Here is a 19,820-nt window from a genome sequence, read left to right on the forward strand (position 1 = left end):
GTCGGTTAAGCGTCCGACTTCAGCCAGGTCACGATCTCGCAGTCCGTGAGTTCGAGCCCCGCGTCGGGCTCTGGGCTGATGGCTCAGAGCCTGGAGCCTGTTTCCGATTCTGTGTCTCCCTCTCTCTCTCTGCCCCTCCCCCGTTCATGCTCTGTCTCTCTCTGTCCCAAAAATAAATAAAAAACGTTGAAAAAAAATTCAAAAAAAAAAAAGTAAACAAACTTATAAATTCCCATGTGGCAGTTGCTTCAGCACTACCTTGCTTTGTCTGTGACAGTTAGAATATGAGGATCTTTAATTTGTATTTTCTCCCTGAAGTATACTTCTGGAGTGTAAGCAGCCCTTTTTAAGAAAGCTGAATGACCAGGACAATAACTGCCAAGAAGTCTCAGGCTACCTCAATCAGTAGAACAGAAAAAAACACTAAGTAGTTTCTGAACAGGGCTGCCACCATAAAGCTTCTAGAAAGTTTCTGTGTTAGGTTGCTACAAGGTCACCAAACCGGGTTTGGTGTCTCTTGACACTTGTTTGAAAGTCGCTAGGCCCTCTGTGGCTGACGCAAAGACACAGGGTACACGTGACCAACCATTAAATGGCGATTTAAATCATTAAAAGTTAATTTTTAAAAGCAGGCATTAAAAGTTAATTTTTTAAGCAGGTAAATCATGACTCTCTTGCAGGTATTAAAAAAACAATTGATGAAAATTTTATTTAGCTTATTCATGAGGAAACTAGTGGTGTGTTACAACCAGGTCAAAGGAGAATCCCAAGAACAGACATAGGTCTGGAAAATTGTAAGAGATGTGCAAATAGAGCCAAAACTGGTTTTTCAGTTCTTTCTTTCCTGGACAGAATTTGTTTGCATGTCTTTGGATAAGAATTCTTTGGCATTTCTGTGTGTTATCTATAATTTACATAATCAGCATCAGACAATCAGCTTTAGAATGACCACACATAATTTTCCATTGGAGCACAGTTTTTCCCTACAATTTCCCTACTTTTGATTAAAAAGAATCTTAAAGATTCTTGATCATAAAATGAGTCTGGCCTCATTACACTAGGCCTGATTATTTACATAGGTGCAGTAAGAATATTTCCCAAAAGGCCTTTTTAAATTTTGCTCTCGTTTCCATAAGGAATCTTAGGTTGGACTTCTAAAAGTCTCTATTACTTGCTGTCCTGAGGCTAGGAGGCCAAGTCCAAGAAACTTTATCCACCAGATTACTTCTACAGTACCCATCCATTTTGGGTGACTTCCTCTCTTCTCAAAGTCCGCAAAGAATCTGCAGGCTCCTGGCCTACCATGAACATAAACTCCCTTACCAGCTCTAAGGTTGGAACTTGTAAACCAGTTTATCTGGGAGGGTTTTGTCAGCACTGTCTCCATAAAGTCAACCTTCTATAAAAGTGACTGGTCAACAGCTGGCAACAACAACTTCCCCAGGTCAACAAGGAACCTCTCATCTCTCGTCCCAGTGGCCATGCCCACCTAGGGGGCCTGGCAATGGGGTGACTGATGGTGTAGGCATCCTGTCCTCCACAGAGCTGCTGCTTGGTGGCTGGGGACACCAAAAACAGACTTGGAGCATCCAGAAGTCAGCCTCAGGGGTCTGAGGAGGGTGCAATCCTCCCCTGAGACAGAGATAGATTGAGACCCTCAACCTGCCCTTGGTTGTCTGAAACCTTTAACAAAAATGGCAAAATGAGTGCCGACCAATTGTCCATAGTGCTCCTGGTAAAAAATGTGGTAAACTCCCTCCCACAGAGAATCTTCAGAAAACTTCCAAAAATCATTCAGCAGGAATATGAAACACAAACAGGGAGGACCTGTAAACCACCACTTTGGTCTTCAGGACATGAGAATTTTGAATTTGAGCCACTTTCTAGCACTGTTCTGATTCTTGAGTATGGACCATCCTGTGATTGATGATTGCTTTTGTGTCCTGTTTAGGAAATCTTTGCCTACTCCAGGGAAATCTTCCTGTCAAATCTGTGGAGGAAGATTTACCTCAATGACAGGAACATTAGACCATTGAGCTGAGTCTCAAAATTGAGTAATTTAAAGCAGTACATTAAAAAAAAAAAGATTTAAGCATAAAGAAAATCTTACAAATGCAATGGTAAATTGGACCCGTGAAATATCACCCAATTGGGAAGTAATGCATAGTAAGAAAAAAGTTTGAGAATTGGGATGCAGGGATTGCTCCCTACTGTTCATGGTAAAAGTTCAGAGTCTAGCTGTATCACCCCTGAACTTTGTGAAATGTTTCTCTCAAGAGGAAAGGAACAGTGGAAAAGCTTTGGTGAAACACATTCTTTCTAAACATGATACAGAAGGTATATCTGTTGATGATCCAAATGCCCACCACAATTAAGCTGGACATATCCTATGCATTTCCATCTCTACATCTTTCAGAAAGATGGTCTGAACCAGAGTATTTTTCTGTAATATCTAAGGAGTAAATGCATGTTACACACCTGATGTTGGTTGTGTCCAAGGGATGTCCTTCATCGAGGCGGTGCTCATTCTCAATTTGGAAGAGACAGTTGCCTTCATTATATTTGGAAGTTTCATGAATAAGCCATGCCAGCTGGCCTTTTTCTCTGTGGACTGCAATAAGGTGTTGAACATTTGAAGTCTTCTTTGGGGAAAATCTCTTCAAAGTGCTTCTTCATATCAAATGTTATGGTCTTAATATATATATCACCAGACATATACATGATAAAGGACTGCATCTTCACACTGTATCACAAACCACTACTCTACTTGGTCCAGCTTGTCCATTTTGAGAGTATTTCACAGAGATGGGGAAGAATTTTTGTTTAGAACTGGGCTTTGTGTCCATAATAAAGGATGTTAAGGAAGGAGACAGGCATAACAGCACTGCTTTGAACAGCTAATCTTCATAAATCACAGACTGACCGAAATGTAAAACAAGTATTTTTGGTAACAGTTTTTGTTTCCTATGTAAAAAGCATGGAGGAAAGTTGGAGAAATCCAAAAGAATCAAGAGATGGAAAACAGCTGATGTTGAATGTTGTGTCTGAAGTAAAGGAAATGAGTAACCTGTTAACAATATTATTAAGAAAATATTTTGAGGGGCGCCTGGGTGGCTCAGTCGGTTAAGCGGCCGACTTCGGCTCAGGTCATGATCTCGCGGTTCGTGAGTTCGAGCCCCGCGTCGGGCTCTGAGCCGTCAGCACAGAGCCCGGAGCCTGTTTCGGATTCTGTGTCTCCCTCTCTCTCTCTGACCCTCCCCCATTCATGCTCTGTCTCTCTCTGTCTCAAAAGTAAATAAACGGTAAAAAAAAAAAAAAAAAAAATTAATAAAAAGAAAATATTTTGTAAGCAGAGCCATTTTACAAAGGAGAAAATGTAAATTCCTAGTTCATACTTCATAATTTGGGGTGGACAGTTGAAAGCAATATTTTAAAATAGTTTTGGGGGGAAAAAGTAGTGGCTGGTAGTACCCCATTAAATAAGGGTCATTCTCAAATATGACATTCCAGACAAGGCCTTGGTTGCATACCAAATTTTCCAATTAGAGCCAGTAAAAAGGTGGTTAGATTCTTACTGAACCTATGCAAACAACTCTATTACCATCTAAAAGTAAGTACGTATAATAAACGTTTCTGGATTTGGGAGGGGGTGTCAGGCAGGGAGAATATCACTTAAGAATATTCCATTTTAGTTCACAAAATCAGAATCTACTAAATTGTTATGGGTTATTGGATACCTTACATAAGAGAAGGGGCTTCCTTTTATATCAAGAAAATACAACATTAAAACAACATCAACAACATTCCAAACAAATACCTACAATCATCTTTTATCAGTTCATTCAGTCCTGTGTAATTAAGTCTTGTTCTTCTGGATCTTAGCTTAGCAGTATCATGAACCTATCAGCTTCTTGACTACAAAGAATTCTGGAAATCTTGACTTAACCCACTGTACAGTCTTAAAATTGTTTAGGCAGTGAAGTCAGAAGCCTGTACCCAAGATCTATTCTTCAGAGTGTCAACAGTTTAAAGTATCTAGTACAGTCCTTTTCCATGGGCTCTGAGATCATGCTTCTTTGTTGAAGATGTAACTCTTGTCTGGCCTGCAGCTCACTGCAGAGCCTTTGGGGAAGTATCTGAGTAATAAAACTATCTGTAGATGCCAGAGACTTAAAATGACCATGTCAATTACAGAAGAGCGTTCATAACCAGACTGATGCAACTGACAAAGAATTTTGGTTATTTCAATGTCATGCAAAACAAAGGGGTATCCAAGAAAATAAATAAAGCTTTAGTCAACATGTCTATACATATAATGATTAAGGCCATTTTCAAAGATAATAGTGAATATGACATTTGATTTATAATAACAGATGAGCACACTTTTTTTTACAGAGGAAATATTCTTGAAATATGCAAAATTCCTGAGTCATAATATATATATGCAGTATACTAAGAACATACACAAAATGTATCAACAATATTGAGAGATTCAGAGTAGGTCTTAAACATCAGTATTTTAATAAAAACCCTATAGATATGTCTGATGTTTATCCCTAAATGAAAACCAGTGGTCTCTATGTGAGGTCCAAATGAAAGAAGTGAGGTTCCAAGTAAGTAACCATTTAAAATAACTGAAATTATGACTGGTCACACCACATTCCTGTTGCTAACATGAGACAATGCACCATCAGAATGCTGATAAATAGAAACACTGACAAATCTTCAGGGACTTCCTATAATATTTATAGTAATATATTTATAGTAAAATATTTATAGTAATACTATTTTACCTATATAAATCTAACCTAGGGAAGACAGAGCATCTTTTCTGATTTGAATGACTCTTTCCATGAAACTCAAAGAATAACATAACAAACAAAACCTAATTATCTTTAACACCTCTCTATAGGTTAAAGGAACAAATCTTTGGATATTAGGGAGGCAAAACCCATTAAGTTGTCAGGAGATTTCAACAGTTAAGATAGGATCATGGGTACCTAAGAAACAATGGTTGGCTTCATTTCAAAGTGACAACAAAACATCTAAAAATAAGCGTGACTGTAAAGAACCTTAATTCTTTCCTAAGTAAGGAGATTGTTTGCTTTTTAAAAATAATCAAGAACATAATAAAGTTAACATAAAGCACAGAAAATTATTCAGTTAAGACAACCTTATGCAATCTAGACAGTTTACACAGAAGAAAACGTTTCATGTTAGAGGAGAAGGCAATAAACAGTAAACCAAGGAAACGAGACCATCAAAACTGGGCAAACTTTGCAAAGACTTTAACACACTTCACAGCTTTTCAGACTCAGGTTTTATAAACCAAAGCAAATAAAATGTATTTCTGGACAGAAAGTAGAATAGTGGTTGCTAGGGTCTTAAAAAAAAAAAAAAAGTAAATGCAGAAATCCCAAATTCTACCAGGCCTGGTATGAAAATTGCCTTCTCAGTGGGCATAAGACTCTTGAGTGGGGCTCAAAACAGACAAACAAATGAAAATAACTGGGGAGTTTTGTTTAATGGGTACAGGGTTTCAGCTTGCGAAGATAAAAAATTTCTGGGGATGGATGGTAGTGACGGTTACTTAGCATCATGAGTATACTTAATGCTATTGAACTGTACATTTTTTTTTTATAAATTTTTTTTTTCAACGTTTATTTATTTTTGGGACAGAGAGAGAGCATGAACGGGGGAGGGGCAGAGAGAGAGGGAGACACAGAATCGGAAGCAGGCTCCAGGCTCTGAGGCATCAGCCCAGAGCCCGACACGGGGCTCGAACTCACGGACCGCGAGATCGTGACCTGGCTGAAGTCGGATGCTCAACCAACTGCGCCACCCAGGTGCCCCTGAACTGTACATTTTAAAGTGGTAAATTTCCAAGTTATGGTCTTCATTTTATATTCTGGAACAAACTTATACATTATTATAAGATCCATCTCAGGGCATCTGCAATGTCAGAACTAGTTGTATAATATTCTTAAGATGTTATTAATATGCAGTGCATTCATTTTTGCTATCTTCAAGTGATTCAATAAATATTTCTCAATTTCAATTTCTAATATGTAAGTGTTGATAGTTAAGACCCCCCCTATCCCCGCCCCACAGTTTCCAACATATACACACAAAGCTTAAGTTTTAAGTTACCTAAAGCTCTTGGAAATTATCTTTAAGCTGACACAGTACAAAACAAAATTACCACTGAAATAAAACGTTTTTAAGAATAACGATTCAATTTAGCTATGCACAAATTTCCATTTTTTTCATAATCTTAAGGATTATGAGTAATGTTAACTTATTTGATGATCAGTAAAATCTGTATAAGCTTAGAAAAAAAGTATCCAAGTAGAATACTGTTAGGAATTATACTTAACACTAATAAATTAGAGAAAACATAGCTATTATTAAACCCCAAATATTAAACTAATTTCATTTTGTGAAGATGTATTTAAATTTGTGTACTTGAATTTTAAAAATGTTATTGAGTTGGTGTAAGTATATGTTTTAATGTAGCACTTTTAAAGTATTAGAAGTTTAGTTTCACTGCATTCTAAGAATTTTAGGAATATTTGCTTTATGCACATATTTATCCCTATTAGCCAATCAGAAAAGAACTCTTTGTAATCAAATATATTAATACCTCTAGTGGTGAAAAATATTATACAGTCATACAATGAGAGATGAAAACCTTTCTAAACTACAGACAAATACAGAGACAGATAAAGAGATAAATTTCAGTCAAAAGTAATAAATATAGGAGCACCTGGGTGGCTCCGTGGTTGAGCGTCCAATTCTTGATTTTGGCTCAGGTCATGATCCCAGGGTTGTGGGATTGAGCCCCATGTCAAGCTCCATGCTTAAGATTCTCTCTGTCACTCCCTCTGCTCCTGTCTCCTACCTGTGTTTTCTCTCTCTCTGTCTGAAGAAAAAAAAGTAAATGCAGAAATCCCAAATTCTACCAGGCCTGGTATGAAAATTGCCTTCTCAGTGTGACTCTTGATTGGGGCTCAAAACTGACAAACAAATGAAAAGGACTAACAATCCAGATTCTCCATTGTCTCTCACCCAACAGAGAATAGATTTCTATAATCCATTAACCCAGTTATAAAGATTGTTATGCCCAGAATTCGTGATCCCCAAAGACCACCAGGGAGCCGAGTCCGATGCAAAAGCAAAAGAGCCTTTATTCGAGCTAGCTTGAGCTCAATCCCCTACCTGCACTGACGCAGCGGTGAGATACCAGGGAGAGAGAGCGAGTTTCAAAAGCACAAAGGTTTTATAGGGGTCTAGGGGCAGTTGGTGAGGTAATGGCTGTGGCCTCAGCCGATTGGCTGGGGAAGGGTCGTGGCCTCGGCCGATTGGCTGAGGAAGGGTCGGAGTTCTGTTATGCAGGTCGCTGGGTGTGTTTTGATCAGGAAGTTTGAATGGGTGAGTGGGAGGTTACTCAAGGTGGAGAACACAGAACAAGATGGAGTCGGCCGGTGTAGGCCTGCCCTTTCAAGATCACCAATGGTTAGACCATAAGAGCAGATTCTCCCATCACTGCTGCTACTAATGAGTACTGGCTATAAATGAACCAAAACCAAAACATAAATTAATAAAGAGGAAAATTTAAATTAGGAAAATAGCAAAGATGCCCTGTCACTTTGGATACACCTCCAAGAACCAAGAAGAGATATGCCCAGGCTTAAGCAGCCCATAAGAAGTGCACTTCTCTGGTTTACCTGGCTCTCTGTCAGATGAATCCATTGGGCCTTTTGGGCAAAGACCTCCAAAACTGTAAAAAGGTCATTTTCAAAATAAAAGTATGACTCTCCTGCACATATGCATATTAAAGATTCTTTTGTTTTAATGTTTTATTTTTGAGAGAGAGAGAGACAGAGTGCAAGCTAGGGAGGGGCGGAGAGAGAGGAAGACACAGAGTCTGAGGCAGGCTCCAGGCTCTGAGCTGTCAGCACAGAGCCTGATGCAGGCTTGAACTCAGGAACCAATCATGACCTGAGCTGAAGTTGGATGCCTAACTGACTGAGCCACCCAGGTGCCCCTTAATGGTTTTCTTTAACTTATTAATGAGGAAGCAGATGAGACGTTATAACCAGTTTAAAGGGGAATCCCTTTAAATCCCTTGTGTGTGTAGAGGGGGTGGGGAGTGGTGTCAGTGTCAGGTGTTTTGCATTGCTATTACCTACAGCTCTGAACTGTAAATAGCTCCAATAGAATTAGAATCAGGTAGTGGGAAGGATAGTATTATTGAAACTCCAAGTTTTTCCTGTATAAGGTTATGATTAAGATTGAGATGCTGATGCCACTCCATATGCTAGGAAAGATATGGTCCTACTGGACCGGCCTATACTTCAGCCACTCCCAGGCACCACCTCATTACTCCAGAATTATGTTTACCTCCCTCCTCCAAGCCCAGCTAGCCCCATGGCTTTCATCTAACCAGGCAGGCACTCCTACCTCGCACCCACATTTTCACCAGCCTGGACACTCACATGGGAAAACAACAACAACAACCTTTCTCCCATGTTTCACCTTTCTCCCATACTTCCGAATCCTGATGCGAATAGCTGAAAATTAAAATATGTATTTTTAAACTTGAATTTGTTTAAAAATCCCAACTTCAGCTCCAACGTAAAACGAAAATACCCATAAATCTAAAAGTATTTGCCTTAAACGGCTTTCAACAAGAAAAATAGAAGGATTCTCTTATTTCTCTGAAGCCCAATTCAGAGTCATGGTAAATTGTCCAATCTCATTCCTAAGTGGTTAAAAAAAAAAAAAAAAAGGAATCCTCCTCCAAAATACTGTAATAAACTGTTAATAAGGACAGAAAGACAAGAAGGCAACTTGTCACTCATATGTTTAAAATAATGCTCAAAAAAGGTAGAGATGCTTCCTTCTCCTCCGGGGGCTTTAAAATGAAATCCCGAGGGTGCATAGCTAGAGCTAGAAAGCACATGTTAAGATGAGAGATGTCTTGGATGCAGCCGGGTGCAGCCGAGGCCCAGGGAAAAGGAGAAAATAGTAAGTGACAGTTCCCCTTAGTTCAAGGCAGTTTGTAAGACCACCTACAAGACCAGCAAAGCAGCTAGTTGGTGACAGTCTTGTGACCCTGAGATTAACACCGACTCCTCAACCCCTCAAGGTCTGAGGTTTGAGGAATTTGAAAAGAGACTTTGGGAAAAAATAGTTGAACCACTGTGGCCTTCCCTCCCCACTGTCTCCCTGGGAGGCTGAGCCTTTCCTCATCTCAAGTTTCCAGAGAAAGGGCTTTCAAAGATTAGTTGGAAAACAGTGTTCCTTAGAATTGAGAGGGCCAAAGCGACTGGTATGCAACCCATGCCAGAGAAAATTAAAAGCAAAAGGCCGTGGCTAGAGTCCGTGACGAGGAGTGTGTACACCACTAAACACAGAACAGAAAAGAGCTTGCACCCCGTGGGTTGCCTGGGGGAAGGGACAATATAAGCATGAGGGTTTTTTCAAGGAGCCCCTGCCCAGGTGGGCTTCCCACCAGAGGCTGCTATGCAACAGGGGCTGGAATCAAATGCAGAAGCCAGCAGAGCAAGTGGCGAGCAGAAGGCGGCGTTGTCATTCAGTGTTGTCCCTGGAACTTAAGTTCTGAGTAAGAGGAGTCTGTATTGAACACCCACCGAGGTCCTGGAACACCACCACCAAGCGCTTCAGTTCCCCTAAAGGCCCTTCTTCCTCTTATTCTTTCCTCCTTTTACCTCCACCCCAAGTCCTGTAGGACCCACACCCTAGAGGGAGTAGAGGAGCAGCAGTAGAAGCATGAGGTGGGAAAGCAAACAAGCCAGCTGTACCACTCTGCTCCTCTGGCCCCTACTTCCCTCTCCCTCATGCCAGGTTTCCAGCCTGAATCAGCCTGGCTGGGGAAGTAGAGGAAGGGGGAAATATTTGCCTCAAATGAAGTTCAGAGTTTTAACTATTACATGGGACTGGACATTTCAGTGACTGAAATGAGACTATTTTATGACTAAAAGTGACTTTTTTTTCTAAGGGTGTCTGGAAAAACTACAGGGACCTACCTGAGAAACCAGCTTCTGAGCAGAGAGAGCAGGAATGAAAGTGAAGCTGTTTTATGATCACGCCCTATCAAGGCTACCTTCTTCTTCTTCTTCTTTTTTTTTTTTTTTTTAACATAATGGCTATACAAGTTTGCTCCAAAGAGGACAGCCTCTTTCCCATCCTCTAATAAGCCAACCACTATTGCCCTAAAAAGGTTCTGTAGGACTTCAGAAATTTCCATCCAAGCTGGAAAAACACCCTGCAGGCTTTAAGAAACTTGTCAACCACAAAGGACACAGGAGCCAAGCAGGAAAATAATAGCATGGTTTCACATCTCTTTGGGGGTCTTCTTATTTGAATATTCCATGAGATTCCTCAGACAGGAAGTTCTAGAGCTAGCTTTACCAGAGGAGGAAAAAACCCAACAACAATGCTGGCTCATCCAACTGGTCAAAACCATGGAGAAATCAGACCATACCGAAGATGCAACAAATTCTAAAAAGTCACTCACAAGGCAGTTCCTTGTATTTTCTGAGACTTATATCCTAGGAGGCATGCCAAGGAACCTTTGGGTGAATTCCAGAAACACTGCACCTTGGGAGTGGCAGGCAGACACCAGCTACAGCTAGAGCCCCTGTCAGTCTCTCTGCTGAGAGCAGTAATGCCCTCAAACCAATCTCTGATACAAGTTACAGGTTGAGGAAAAAATTAGCTTCAAGGACCATGTGCGTACACAATTTCAGTGTAAGCTATGCTATTTATTTCTAACCACAGTGAATGGGTGCATTTACTAATACAATAGGCGCATTACCATCATTTTCCCCTCCATAATATCTCCAAGTATCTTAAAACATATGTGATGAAGAGGGGCTTACGGAGTTACAGGTGCCGACGATTTCAACATTCCTTCAAAATCTACTGTTTACCTGTATATGATAACCTATCATACTGGGATGGGTGATTTTTTAAATCACTAGGGTACCTGTAAAGAGCAGATGTGAGGCTGTTTACATGGAATCCCTGCAGGACTACCATAGCAGAGACTGCATGGGCTCAAGCAGCCAAGGAATTCCTGTACAATAACCAGCATATGCAAAAAAGGGGGAAATTCAGCTCCTTGGGCTAAAAATGAACTTGGATCTGAATAACTAGAGAGGAAGAATTCAAAAATTGAATCCTATGTTTCAGTATTTCTCAAACTTGAGTGTGTAGAGTAATTACCTGGGTTTTTTTTTTAACATGCAGGTTCTGATTTAGAAGGTCTGGGGATGGGCCTGAGAGTCTTCATTTCTAACAACTTTCCAGGGGATGCTGACTCTTACTGAAGGGAATAAGTTGAAGACAGACAAGAGGGAAAAATGGAATTGACATGGATGATCGGAAGGCCAATACTCACCCCTGGTCATGCTCCAAGGCCACTTCCGGGGGAGTACTTTTTGATTCTTTAGCAGCTAAATCTTCTTGGAGGAGGCTGTTGCAGAATCCCCGCAGGAGAACAGTACCACCCCATTTATCTTGGATCTGTGTGGCATGGAGTCAGGAGTAGGGTGTCCCCTACATTTGGAGGAAAATGTCATGGCTCCTGGCTAGTGAAACCCTAGCAGCAGTGACAGCAGTGTTCTAGGAGAGTGGAGTACTCCAAGGCGTGGAATGGATGAACAATGGCAAACGCCACACAGGAATTCGTGGATTGCATGCATGAGACATCACTGGTGAGTCCCAGACATGAATTTCTTGTGGCGGGGGAAAGGGGGAGTGGTTTAATGGGCATAAGAGGTAGAGAAATATGTGACCTCTCAAGACGTGTGCTCTGTAAGAGCCAGCACTCAGAGGGCATCGTGGCAAGCTCCTTCAGCCAGAGAAGCAGAAACCTCCTGCAGAGAAGGGAACACAAAAGCATCACTCCATCAAGGAAGAAGGCACTTGCCTGTTTGCTTTTCCTTCTTCCCCAACACTAGAGGGAAGAACTTTAAGATGTGGGAGTACCTGAGACTCAGACTGTGCCCCTTTCTCTCCTCCTCTCTACTCTGATAATATATATATTTAAAATGTTCAACATTTTTTTCTGTGATTTTACAATTCTGGAATCCACTTTTTTTTTTTTTGCATTTTCTTATCAATTTATAAGACCTCTTTAGGTATATTAATAAAAGGAGAACTTTCTTGTGGAAAAAAAGCCCGATGGCTTGAATCTTAGAGGTGATTCGTTATTAGCAACAGTAATAATGGCAGCTAACTTTTATCAACCACTATTTTCTAGATACTGTTAGATGTTTTACTGTTAGATGCTCTTATAAATCTTCCTCACAACCCTGTGAGGTAGGAACTGTCCTCTCAATTTGACAGGAAAAGGAAACTGAGATTTAAGCAGTGTAGACCACTTGTCCAGTGTGTCCCAGTTGGTAAATACTGACATCAGGATTCGAACCCAGGCACAAGCTCTGGAAAAGGAGGCAGGAAAGGCATTAGGGCCTTGAGAATTCAGAGGATCTTGGAGAAGCTTAGAGTCCCTTTCCCTGTCTCTTTAAAATAAATATGGTGAGAGATTGCCCTGGGCTAGGTACTGAGCAGAGAATGGGGAGGGAAGCAGACACAGCCACAGAGCTTACTGTGTGACTGAAGAGAGCCACAAACACAAATAAGAATGTCATCTTAAGTATTTGTGTGAGCTATGAAGAAAAATTCAAAGGGCATCTACAGAGGAGTGGAGGACATTTAGACCAAGTGAGTAGGAAAGGCTTCTCTGAGTGAGAAGTATATAAACAGAGACCTGACAAATGAATAAGTTAGTCAAATAAAGTTGGGAAAAACATTCTGGGCAGAGGAAATTGCTGTTGACAAAAAGTATTCCAGGACTTTTGAACACATGAAAGGTGCAGGGTAGGTGGGGAGGGACTGGAGTAGGCAGGGACGTATTTAAAATCCCAGGAGGGGATCACAGGGTCTCTACTCACTACTGGGATAGATTAGTGAGTTTCGGCATTTGGGGGCTTAAGTTTCGGGATTTGCCAGTCAGTTATGGGGTCAGAAAGCCCTCTCTCAAGGTGTGAGGATCAGCGTCCTGAGGCAGAGGTCCTCATCTTGGGTTTTCTCTCAGAGGCTCCTAGTCTCATGGTAGGGTTTTCAGGTTTCTGCTCCCTCTGCCCACCCATTCTCTCAACCCTAACCTTGTAAGATCTTCTGCACTATGTTTTCAAATTGTTTGCTCATTTCCACCTGGCCCTTTTTCACCTTCCTGTCCAGGCATTTCCCCTGTACTTGGGAAAGGAACAGCTCAGTTTTCTTGCTTTCACTAGAACCAACTTGGGCATTTTATACCTTTATTCCTTTGCTTAAAACTATTTTTCTTTCCTAGAATTCCATTTCCTATTTATAATTCACCTGAAAAAAATTCTGTAAGTCTAGACAGTAGTCTAGAGTGTACTTCCTTTACAAAGCTTTCCCAGGTCCCCTACCATCAGAACTCCTATTTTGTTTGCTATTGGCCATCCAATGGTAGCCTAGCCTCTTGCCTTAAAATATTTTATGCACATCTATGTCTCTAAGTTAGTGAGCCTGTCCAGACATGAGCCATGTTACATCCATACCTTCACAGGTCCAGCCTCTTATTTGTACTTTATTCTCTTTCCTACAGCAGGAAATATTTGTTCACTCAGATTAATCAGTAGCTTGGCCAGTTATTTAATCCTCACCTCCTAGCTATAGTCCTACTATTCTACGAAGGTGAGAATCACCCGGGTGCTTGTTAAAAAGTCAGATTCCCGGTTCTACCCTAAACCTAAGGAGTCCTGCTGTTCAGAGGAACAGACCCCAAAACTGTATTACTAACAACTGCCTCAGGGAACCCTTATCATGACAGAGTTTGGGAAAATTCTACTGAGTATTATTTAGGTAGGGGAATTATCAGGCACATCCTAAGCTAAATGTTTGTTCACTCACCTTCCCCCCCGCCCCATAGCTGAACAGATGTTATTGCAATAGTTGTTGTTTTTCTGAAGCCTCCAGCCCTTCAAAAGGGAAGGAAGGAAATATGTTTTAGATATAGAAGTATTTCAAGATAGATGTTTGGAACTGGAGACCTAGAGAATAGATTTGCATAGAATAGACCAGAAACACACATTTGGGAGAGAGCCTGTGCAGAACTGAAGCACCTAATTACACCAGGAATATAATTCTCATAATCATCCTTATAAAGTAGGTTTTATTATCTACATTTTGAAGATCAGGAGACTGAGTTTCAAAGCAGTCAAGTGACATAAGTCACAGAGCTAGTAAAGCATAAGAGCTCCCAAGTAATGTGTGATTGTTTATTCATTTAACAAATATATAATAGGTGTCTCCCATGTACTAAGCATGTTTCTTAAACATAATTTATCCTTTTCTCTAGCAGCTTTTAAGCTTTTCTTTTTTTCTTTGGTATTCTAGTTTGATTATGATGACTCTAGGTGTTGATTCCCTTTGTATTTGTTGGGATTCAGTGGGTTTTTTTAATCTGTGGCATTCTTGCTAGAGGCTGCCCTAAGTTCTCTGCCATGTGTCTACTAACAAGACCAAGTAACTAACAAGACTGACACTTTTATAACAACAGTCATGGGAATGACATTCTATCACTTTGCCATACTCTCTTGGTAAGATTAAGGTCGGAAGTCCCTTCCCTTACACTTGGGAGTGGGGTGGGAGATACCTTAGAGCCTGCTCACCACAGTCTATTATTAGACTCCCTACTTGGCCAGTCTGTGCCTCTGATTTTCATACCCTGGGACTCATGACGCTGTCAAAGTGGTCTAATTTGGGGAATATGAGAGTGCCTTCAGGGCAAAAGTGGCTCCCATGCCTTCTTACCCATTCTTTTTTTTAACTTTTTTTTAAATTTTTTTTTTAAATTTTTTTTTTCAACGTTTATTTATTTTTGGGACAGAGAGAGACAGAGCATGAACGGGGGAGGGGCAGAGAGAGAGGGAGACACAGAATCGGAAACAGGCTTCAGGCTCTGAGCCATCAGCCCAGAGCCCGACACGGGGCTCGAACTCACGGACCGCGAGATCGCAACCTGGCTGAAGTCAGACGCTTAACCGACTGCGCCACCCAGGCGCCCCTACCTTCTTACCCATTCTTAAGTCTTCCCTTCACTTTTTGGCATGACAATTCCTTATTGTTTTGTCATCTCTTCATTGATCTTAAAAAAATACTTCTTATATTTTGTTCAGTTTTCCTGTTTCAGGTTGTTTTCAGCTATAGGGTCGATCCAAATAATGTAGCCCACCATTATTGGGAAAAAGAAGTCCTGATTTAGTGTTTAGAAGATCCACACTCAGACTCCTGTTTGAGGAAGGCCTGTAAGGATGCAAGCATGGAAGCAGAAAGATTAAGTAGTTAGTTACTTTAATAATCCAGGTGAGAGATGATAGTGACTTGGTATAAGGTAGCAACAGTACAGAAACCTTGGACAGAAGGGGTAACAAACATTTAAAAACATGTATGTGGTTTATATCATTTTCTCTCAAGTGTAACAGTTAAGACTAGAATTATATAGAAGCTCGTTAGGACTCTGGATTCTACCAGGTGATGGTATATTCCAGCATTTTTTTCTTTTACCCTTCAGTTCATTATGCTCCATTGCAACCCTACCTACCATCAGACAATCAGTTAAAACTCTATGTAGTCAAGCTATAAATTTTTAGAGGACAATCCCTGAGCTAGTGAATAGTAAACTTCCATGTACTCCATTGACAATGTAAAAGATTTTCCATTTTTCTATAGATAACAGTGGGGAAGTGCATCTCCAGCCTCAGAGGTGGATGTCCCCCAGGGTCCTCCTGAGATGTCTCTTAAAACAGTCTGCAGCTTTGAATTGGGTTTGTGGTTTAAATATCCTCTCAGACACCCTTCTTTGTCTAGGTTTGAGAGGTTGGTGTGTTCTTAATAAGGTTCTTTAGGTCACTGACACTCTTGTGTTCCACTCTAGTGGTCTTTATGTTTCCTTCTGTTCACCCGACATCATCTTCATTTAGATGGTTTCAGCCAGGTTGGCCTGGGTTTTCTTGTTTCACCACCTCTGCTGTTCTGCAGTATTCAGCTGGGGCTTTGACAGGGACATTCCTATCTCTTCCAGGAGCCCACCCTAGCTCAGATTTAATACCCTAGACTCCAAGCTGTCTTCCCCCCAACTGTAGTTTGATCCCAGCTGTATTCCCTGACTTCATTTTATGCCACTTTCTGCCCTAGTTATTGTGCTCCAGCCTTTTGGGGCCCCTGTTTCCTCAACTCACCAAGGTCATTCCTGCCCTATAGACTCCATCCTCTATTCCATCTGCCTGGAAAGCTTTCTCTAGACCTTCCTGTAGCTGGCTCCTACCCACCATCCCAAAGTCCCTGAATCCTCTCTAGTGTTCATCATCAAAAGATCAAAGGAACACCTAAGTTATACAGATCCTGCGTACCAATCAGAAGAAAGGTCAAGCACATTGTAGAACAATAGGGAGGGCAGGCAAGCCAGTTTAAGACACAGATAGAAGGCTGTAGCACTGCCTCACCCCTGAAAACAAAGGAATGACCGTTTCGCTTGTGCATATTTGATACCACTAACCAGTGAGTCCTTTATAGCTCTGCTATGGTCGGAATGTTTGTGTCCACCCAAAATTCATATGCTGAAATTAACCCCCCAAAGTGATGGTATTAGGAAGTGGGGTCTTTGGGGGTTATTAGGTCCTTTGGGCAGAGCCCTCATGAATAGGATTAGTACCCTTAGAAAAGAAGCCAAAAGGAAGCTCCCTTGCCATTTCCACCATGTGGTATTATAGAAAAAGATAGCCGAGGAAGCAATCTCTCACCAGACATGGAACCTGCTAGCACCTTGGTCTTGGACTTCCCAGCCTCCAGAACTGTAAGAAATTTCTGTTGTTCATAAGCCACCCAGTCTATGGCATTCTATTATGGCGGTCCAGACAGAGTAAGCCTCCCAATTTCTAAATTGATGCCTGATAGAGGCCCAGGGTAGGGGTATCTGCCTCCTGGGCTTTATCAATGAGAAGGTAATGATTTTTTTGAGTCTGGAGACTATTTTGTGGGCTCATCAAGTCATCACCTCTGTGTTACCTTTTGTCGCAGAGTCGCCTCCTGCTATAATTATCTTTATTTCAGACTGCCTGATACTAAAATCTCAACCAACCTATTGTTTCTACTCAGTCATTTACTTGATCTATGACTCTGGGCAAATCATTTCACCTGAGTTTAACTTGTTTGCCTGTAAAAAGAGGGCAAGGCAACCATCTCATGACCTTACCAAGGCTGTCGCAGGGACTGGATTAGAAGATGGGAAAGCACTTTGAAGGGGTTAATTACACATTATGTGATTGGGAGGTAGGATTATTACAGTTATCTGCACTTTGCCAGCTCAAAACAATTACAACCTAACCCTGTAATAGTTACAGCAGTGTCTTCCAAGTCCTGCTGAGTGAGGTCTGCCAGTCATCAAAACATATTAGAATTAAGGCTTACCCAGGCAGCTACTTCTGGACTCCACAGGAACACTTGTTTTCCTGTCCCCGGTGATCGACCCTCCCTGCTGGAGTGAGCACAGAGGCTCTCCTCCAAAATCCTCTTTTACCCCCTCAGGAGAACTTCCCATTCTCTGGCTTTCCTCTGCTCCAGGCCCATCGATCCGCCTTTCCTATGGATCACCCAATCAAACCGCCCCTCCTTCCTCTCCGTTTCCCCTCCTCGGCTTCCCATTCCTACAGAGCCTCCCTTGCGCTCACCCTCCTCCCCTCTCTGCCGCTTCCCTGTCTCCCGGAAGCCTATTTCAGCCAGCGACCGCTCCGTGCTTCAGCTTCTCTCCCTCTCATTTCAACTGTTCCCGGCTTCAGCCGTTTCCCGCGCGCGGTTCGGGTTCTCCCCACCGGGCGTTGGAAGTTGAAAGCTCTCGCGCGCCGATGGGCGCGAGCCCAGGGGGCGGGGCGAGGTGAGGGCGGGGCGACCGCAGCCGAAAAAGGCGCGGATGCTTTATCCCTGGGGCTGCCCTAGGAGAGGTGACCGTACCAGCGGGAACCCGAAGATGTATGGCAGAGCCTGGCACCGAACCACCTCCTCTGAGGACGCCTCGTAACTCTGCGGCTCCTCCTGAACTGGATTGGGGCGGTCTCTCCTTCAGGCCTTGCCCTTGCGAGGACTTACCAGAGACCAGGCCAGCGGGACCCAGTACCCATCCATGCGAGCCGTCTGGATGAAATAACTTATTTTATAATTGCTTTACTAATTGGTAAATTATAACTGTTACAATTAAAGTTAATAGTTGAGGAAAACACTATGCTGATAATGAAATTGTACCAGCACCAGCAGTGTTTGCTTCTTTGGAGACCAAAATTTACCTCCAGAAGCTGACCATCCAAGTTGGACACTTCCATAGAAAAGAGGCCTAGGGTACCTCCCAATAAAGATTACACTTTGAATATAGGCATACAATTTTGCTCCCCTTTTAAACCCCACCAAAACCACAGTAAACGGATTTTTTTTTTCAACTAATGCATTATTTGCAATATGAGTGAAACTGAGAGGAAGCTAGGAAATAGGATTTCCTCATCCTCCTAGGCCAAGATGTAGAATGCATCCCCATATCCTATGCTCTGTTACCCTCTGGTGCCATGCTGAGCATTGCCCTGATCCCCGAACTGACTTTAAAGGGATTTTTATTTTAGTTATTTTTTTTCAAGGGATTTTTAAAGTCATAAATCCTCAGAGATGGTGAGAAAAAGAGAGATGACAACATTTTGGGAACTAAAAAATAGATGGACAGGTGTCTAATGATTTAATAGAGCCTATAACTGTACAGGATAAGCCAAGAACTCCACAACTAAATGATAGATCCCTCAAAAGGCTTAGGATTTGATGTTCAAGGTATCTCTGGAAATGGGGTAGAGGGAAAATAAAAGAAGATTGATTGAAAGCTGTTGAGAAGAAGGTACTGCTCTTCTTACTAGGCAGAAGCAGGAGATCTGTCTGGAGAAGATAAAACTGAAGGTCTTTCAGGCATAGTTGAAGCCACGGAGACCACAAATACTGGACACTTAAGTACACATGAGCACATTAAAGGCCCGGTAGCCACCCCACTCCACCCTGCAGTCTTCCTCCACTGGCTCCCCAGGTGATGGGACCCAGGACTTTATTTTCGGTTCAGAAAATAGGAAAAGTTTTCTCTAGGTGATCTGATCAGCCTAAGAGGAAAGACTTAAAGATCCCAGCATCTGGAGTTCTCCAACAGCCCAACCAGGTCACTCTACAATAAAGCTCCAAGTTGACAAGCTCCATCCACTGCTCAAAACTGCCCATCAGCTGTTAGTCCTCCACTTTTAAATTAAATCCTGTCATACTGTGAATAGGACTGACATGTATAGCCAACAAAATTCCAAAATTGACAGCCACTGTACAAAGCTGAACTTTGAACTTCATAGAACACCACCTTCAAAATATTGGTTAAAAAAAAAAAATCCCAACCTATAATTATATACCTGGTCAAATTATGAAACCACTGTGAGGCTAGAATTAGGGATATATAGACAAGTTTTCAAAAATTTACCTTCCATGCATCCTTTCTCAAGAAGCAATTAGACTATGTTATGGCTGGGACTAAGGTAAAGTAAGTGAGGTGACTTAGGTGCAAAATTTAAAGAGGTACCAGAAAATTTAGCAATTAAGATAAGGAATTTTTAAATGTCATATTGAGGAAAATACAAATTAATGCAAAAAAATCCATGATGAAAAAAAAAAACATCAGAAGGTGAAATAAAGATAGG

At 41.6% G+C, this 19,820-nt stretch overlaps 2 long non-coding RNA genes and 1 pseudogene across 5 annotated transcripts in view; 2 read left to right on the plus strand and 1 right to left on the minus strand.

Moving 5' to 3' along the window:
* LOC121021210 (uncharacterized) overlaps positions 1–19,820 on the plus strand; it is a 112,016-nt gene that overhangs the window by 76,770 nt on the left and 15,426 nt on the right. Inside the window, exon 4 of one of the 4 annotated variants that reach the window (XR_005786445.1) lies at positions 11,338–11,744. The exons of 2 other annotated variants lie outside the window; for them this stretch is intronic. This is a non-coding gene — a long non-coding RNA (uncharacterized LOC121021210). Of the gene's footprint in view, positions 1–11,337; positions 11,745–18,013; positions 18,290–19,820 lie in introns of those variants that run through there. One more of the 4 variants, XR_005786448.1, reaches the window with a different exon arrangement.
* On the plus strand, positions 238–3,085 carry LOC121021208 (TBC1 domain family member 12-like; annotated as a pseudogene).
* LOC121021211 (uncharacterized) lies at positions 12,101–17,021 on the minus strand. The gene is made up of 2 exons (XR_005786449.1): positions 15,132–17,021; positions 12,101–14,866 (listed from the first exon to the last, which is right to left on the minus strand). It is a non-coding gene; the product is annotated as an uncharacterized LOC121021211 (long non-coding RNA).

The sequence above is a fragment of the Herpailurus yagouaroundi genome, unplaced genomic scaffold (assembly GCF_014898765.1).
Source record: "Herpailurus yagouaroundi ecotype Mexico unplaced genomic scaffold, PumYag 255, whole genome shotgun sequence".
Taxonomy (NCBI): Eukaryota; Metazoa; Chordata; class Mammalia; order Carnivora; family Felidae; genus Herpailurus; species Herpailurus yagouaroundi.